The sequence below is a fragment of the Thamnophis elegans genome, chromosome 10 (assembly GCF_009769535.1).
Source record: "Thamnophis elegans isolate rThaEle1 chromosome 10, rThaEle1.pri, whole genome shotgun sequence".
Classification (NCBI taxonomy): domain Eukaryota; kingdom Metazoa; phylum Chordata; class Lepidosauria; order Squamata; family Colubridae; genus Thamnophis; species Thamnophis elegans.
In genome coordinates this window covers 9,734,803-9,740,802 of record NC_045550.1, presented here as the reverse complement: position 1 = coordinate 9,740,802, position 6,000 = coordinate 9,734,803, and positions in this window count along the sequence as shown.

Here is a 6,000-nt window from a genome sequence, read left to right as displayed (position 1 = left end):
GCGCATCAAGTGACTGTCCCAAGCGCTTTTTTAGGAGGCAACTGGGTTTTCTTGTTTTTCTTTTGAAGGACGTTTTGCTTCTCATCCAAGAAGCTTCTTCAGCTTTAATAGCCTAGTGGAGAATGGAAGGATTTATATTCCTTGCAGATAGCTGGTAATATTGCATCCTTTTAGAGGGTTGTTGAAGCACTTGGAAGTTTATCTGTGTCCTCAGATCACCTAAGTAGTGTCCTGGTTCCTGCGGTTTGCAAAAAGCAACTTTGGGACAACCATGACCTGGATGACTGAAAATCTCTACAAAGATCAAGTAACTGGTTTGACTGTTGCGGGAGGGGCAGATATTTATTCAGTTTTGTATTAGGTTTTTATTTCTGTAAGCCACCCAGAATCACCATGAGTGAATTGGGCAACCATGTATAGTTTATCAATCAATCAATCAATCAATCAATCTTGAGAGACCGCCTGCTGCCAATTACCTCCAATAGACCGATTAGATCCCACAGATTAGGCCTCCTCCGAATTCCATCCGCCGGCCAATGCCGGCTGGCGACCACCCGGAGGAGAGCCTTCTCTGTGGCTGCTCCGACCCTCTGGAACGAACTCCCCGTGGAGATTCGAACCCTCACCACCCTCCAGGGCCTTCCACAAAGCACTTAAAACCTGGCTATTCCGACAGCCTGGGCTAAAGAGCCTTTGTCCCCTCCCTCGAATGGTATGGTTGTTGTGGTGCTTTTTAAATTGTGTATTGTTTTGTTCGTCTGTTTATTCTTTATTTGTACCCCTTCCCTTGATTTGGATTGTGGAGTCGCCCTGAGTCCCCTTTGGGGAAAAGGGTGGCATATAATGTAATAAATCAAATCAAATCAATCAAATCAATCATCATCAATCAACTCATCTTTATTCATCCATGTCAAAATATTTTTTTCCCAATTTTGGCAAGTATGCAATCTGTTTGCAGTGCTACTTTTATTGTAGGCAATTCATCCATCCTAATTAGCTATTGTATGCTGTTGCAGGCATACTTCCTTTTCTACAATTACTGATAGCTGCCATTCATGATCAGTCATCCTAGGCTTCCGGGCTGCCTGTTCTCTTCAGAAGGAACCTTCTTGTGTAATGAAAGGCCATTTTGTGATGCCATCCTCAGGCCTTATGTGGGTTGCTTATGAAAACATTGGCTTTTTGGAATAGAATACCCATTTGTGCCTGGTTATTACAAGGAGAGAATAAGATTGGAAGTAAAGAAGCACTTTTTTAGCTGGCCTACTTTAAGCTGGCTCTTGCATTATACTGGAAATTGTGCTGGAAATAGTGCTGGAAATTGTGCTGGAAATACTTTTTTTACTAGCAATAAAAATGGCTGTAAGCCATCTACAAGAAACGACTACAAATTATTTCATTTTTTTTCACTCCTGTGAACAGTTTTGTAGTCATTCTCATCTTAAAGGCTGCTATTACTAGATGGCATGCTATTAGCAATATTATAAATCACTTCTTATGTTCCAACAAAACCCTACCACAATTGAAGGTCAGTTTTTATTCTGTTAATGGGATTCCAAACATGTGATTGATTTCTGAAACATAAAGAAAATAGACAAATTGGAAGGTGGCACCATAAGGTTATAAATTGTTTGCAAGGAAAGAAAAAATTACCAACTAATTTCTTTGCACATAACTCACCTTAATATATTGTCAGGGTGGCTCAATGATAAGTAGCTCAATTTATACAAGCTGACCGTTTTGATTTTTTTAAATGTAACATTAAAAATGATTCAAGAATTTAGTGAATATATAATTATTGTTAGAAATTACCAAACATTTTCCAGAAATGAATACGTGCAATTTTAAATGTATTACTTTCTTTTTGAATTGCCTTTCATTGCTATGGCTGCATACCTGTGTTAAAAGTGGAAAGACACCTTGCACAAAACAATATCTATGTCCATAGCAGTGTATAATACTTCTCAGAAGCTTATATAACAAAGTCAACACAAAGGGCTGGTGTATCTCTAGACAATAACATGTTGTCTAGGAAACAGAATAATCCTATATTTTTTTTCCAAAGCAGCACTTTGAAAATGTGTTTCTTTCTTTCCATCTAAAGGATTAAATCTGCAAATTACAGCAGTGTAGTATAATCCCCAAATGACTAAATTTTACAAAATAGCTGTCACCTTGTTTTACACAATTTTGTTGAAGTCCAACTAACAGACCACTCATCTTTGTAAACAGCTTATTGAACAAGACCATACACAGAAGAGCAGACTCGGCTCTCTACTAATTATTCATAGCATTGGCCAAAGATTGCCAAGAATCACACAGAAGCATGAGATTTCTTCTAAATCTTCCATAAAGCTGCTATGCTTTTCATATGTCTGATATTTTCATAATCTTCATTCAAAGGTCAAACCAGGCCTTTTCTATTAGGAACATATGACCTAATGTTAATGTTGAACTGGCTTTCAAATCATACAAACTTTGCTAAGTTATTAAAAAAAAGCTGGCAGAAACTAAACAGAATTTTGTTTCTAGAGTTTAGATATAATTGTCAGCCCTTCTTCATTCAAAAATCAGGAAAGAAAACCACAGGACTCCATTGATAGAAATCAAGTGTACTTTTACTAATTATAAATGAATAGAAGCGAAGCTAAGCGAAGTCTGATTATTTAGGCGTGAAAGCAAATAATATATTGTATAATTCATTCCCCTCCCCTTGGCATCCCGTGGACAGTCCAATCATAATTCTCCCAATTGTCAGGTGTGAGATAACTTCGAAAGGCATCACCAGGATGGAATGCTGGTTCCGTTGGCCTTGGCGGGAAACACTCCTCCTTCACATGCGCAGTAAGGTGGACAGTTCAAACTCTAGAATCTTCCTCCAGCACAACAATGAGTCCCCTCCCAAATACCATGCCCCCCTCCCCGTTTCAATGGCAGCCGAAGCAGCAGCAAAGCGGAGACTGACAATAAGTTTCTTGCTTATTTTTTCTATCAAACTTAAAGTTAAAAATGGCAGCTACATTCACACTATACTTGCTCTTAGTCTAGCAGGAATATCAAACTGGTGGCCTGCATGCTGGATGTGTCACATTTAAGCCATGCCCTCCCCAGCTCCACGAAGGTGAAAAACATCATGAAACATCACATGACGGCAATGTCTAAAGGCTGAGAAGCTTTAATAATGGCAGCTGACAGACCACTGTTGATAATCACTCAATCTTCCAATGCAAATCACAGAAAAATGGTAAATATGTGAAAAGTTCTCAGTTCAGAGTAAGGGTAATACAATTCAACTGTGAAGGCAATAGATAAGTTACTCTTTTATAAAAGTGTTAATGTATTAATAAGCTATGGAGTTCTTTCTGTTGCAAATTAAACACCAAATGTGCTTAGTAAAATAGAACTCTGACAACATGATGACCTGCCTAAAACTGACTTCCTTTGAAAAACAGAAACATCTGCCCAAGGCAGGGCACAATTTGGTGAGATAGGAACATCCACCTAGGACAAAACAACAAGGAGACACAGATAAGATAACTGGGTTTCTGCAGGAAGGGTCATGCTGACCCTTTATAGTGTGAAATGACTTAAGAATGACATGCAATGTTTAGGGACTATAAATTGTGTAGCTTGAAAATGGTTTTTTTTCTCTCCTTGTACTCAATCCATTTGGGAAGGCTCTAGGAGGCCGTGTTTGCAATCGCTTTCTCGTTTTTCTTAAATAAACTGATGAAAGAAATGTCCTTCTGGGTTTGGCTCCAAGTGGGGAAAAAGACACTGGAGACCTGGAGGCTGCTTGGAAAGATGGTTTATTGTTGGACAGGGCCACATGGCTTGAGCCCTGAACAGAAAAGGTGATCACATGCTTCAATGTTGGTGGAGAAGAAGAGAAGGGCTGAGGGAGGGGCTTGCTAGGCTTTTTATAACCTGTTCAGTCCCACCTCTCTGTTTCCTGTTCCTGTGTAAGAAATGTATTCTGATTGGTTGTCAGACTCCCATGGGGCTATGTAGGGGCTACTCTAAGGTGACCAGACGTCCCGCTTTTGGCGGGACACCCCCGCTTTTTGATGCATTTTCCCGCGTCCCGCCCGCTTTTTTAAAAGGCACGCTTTTTTTGGCGCTTGCAGCTCCCGCCCATCAGCTGCTGGGCTGGCTCATCGTTCTGTTCTATGCTACCACCTACAAATTTAAGCCAGCCCAGCCTGCCGCTCACTGATTTGATTGGCTGGACTTCAGCCAATCAGTGAGCTGGCCAACCAGCTCACTGATTGGCTGGACTCCTTAGCTGAGGACGCATGCGCGAGTCTCCATTTTATTTCGTCTTTGTTTTGGGCAGCTGCGCTTACTCACTGGTGGTGAGTAAATCATGTTTTGTATTGTCTAATTTGGTACCGTGGGAATCGGGAGGCGCTGGGCTGGGGAAGGAGACAGCCCCCTTGCGGAGTTCGCAGCCAGCCCCTGTGCTGCGCTGGAACGGGCGGCAAAACCTCTGGAACCACGTGGAAGTTCTCGGGCGGCTGCTCCCAGCTCTCCTGCCCTGGAGGGAGCAGCCGCCGGCGGCGGCGGAGGAGGAAGCAGCCCGGCGTCGCTGCTCGCCGTGCGCTCCCTCGCTCGCGGCCAGGCTTTGGTGCTGCCTTTCCCACTCTGTGCGTGCTGCCCAGACCAGACCTCTCTTCCTTCCGTGGAGTCCGTTCGTGAATCAATGGGATTCACCGCGGAAGGAAGAGAGGTCGTGGCAGCGGCGGACGCCAGCAGAGAACGTCCCCTCGCTTCTGGGCCTCCCCGCTGCTGTCCCGATCTCTCTTCCTTCCGTGGAGTCCGTTCGTGAATCAATGGGATTCGCCGCGGAAGGAAGAGATGTCGGGGGAGCGGCGGACGCCAGCAGAGAACGTCCCCTCACTTCTGGGCCTCCCCGCTGCTGTCCCGATCTCTCTTCCTTCCGTGGAGTCCGTTCGTGAATCAATGGGATTCGCCGCGGAAGGAAGAGATGTCGGGGGAGCGGCGGACGCCAGCAGAGAACGTCCCCTCGCTTCTGGGCCTCCCCGCTGCTGTCCCGATCTCTCTTCCTTCTGTGGAGTCCATTCGTGAATCAATGGAATTCGCCGCGGAAGGAAGAGATGTCGGGGGAGCGGCGCCGCCAGCAGAGAACGTCCCCTCGCTTCTGGGCCTCCCCGCTGCTGTCCCGATCTCTCTTCCTTCCGTGGAGTCCGTTCGTGAATCAATGGGATTCGCCGCGGAAGGAAGAGATGTCGGGGGAGCGGCGGACGCCAGCAGAGAATGTCCCCTCGCTTCTGGGCCTCCCCGCTGCTGTCCCGATCTCTCTTCCTTCCGTGGAGTCCGTTCGTGAATCAATGGGATTCGCCGCGGAAGGAAGAGATGTCGGGGGAGCGGCGGACGCCAGCAGAGAACGTCCCCTCGCTTCTGGGCCTCCCCGCTGCTGTCCCGATCTCTCTTCCTTCCGTGGAGTCCGTTCGTGAATCAATGGGATTCGCCGTGGAAGGAAGAGAGGTCGGGGGAGCGGCGCCGCCAGCAGAGAAGGTCCCCTCGCTTCTGGGCCTCCCCGCTGCTGTCCCGATCTCTCTTCCTTCCGTGGAGTCCGTTCGTGAATCAATGGGATTCGCCGCGGAAGGAAGAGAGGTTGGGGGAGCGGCGCCGCCAGCAGAGAACGTCCCCTCGCTTCTGGGCCTCCCCGCTGCTGTCCCGATCTCTCTTCCTTCTGTGGAGTCTGTTCGTGAATCAATGGGATTCGCCGCGGAAGGAAGAGCGGTCGGGGGAGCGGCGCCGCCAGCAGAGAACGTCCCCTCGCTTCTGGGCCTCCCGCTGCTGTCCCGATCTCTCTTCCTTCCGTGGAGTCCCTTCGTGAATCAATGGGATTCGCCGTGGAAGGAAGAGATGTCGTGGCAGCGGCGGACGCCAGCAGAGAACGTCCTCTGGCTTCTGGGGCTCCCCGCTGCTGTCTGTGGAGTCCGTTCGTGAATCAATGGGATTCTGTTAAGGTTA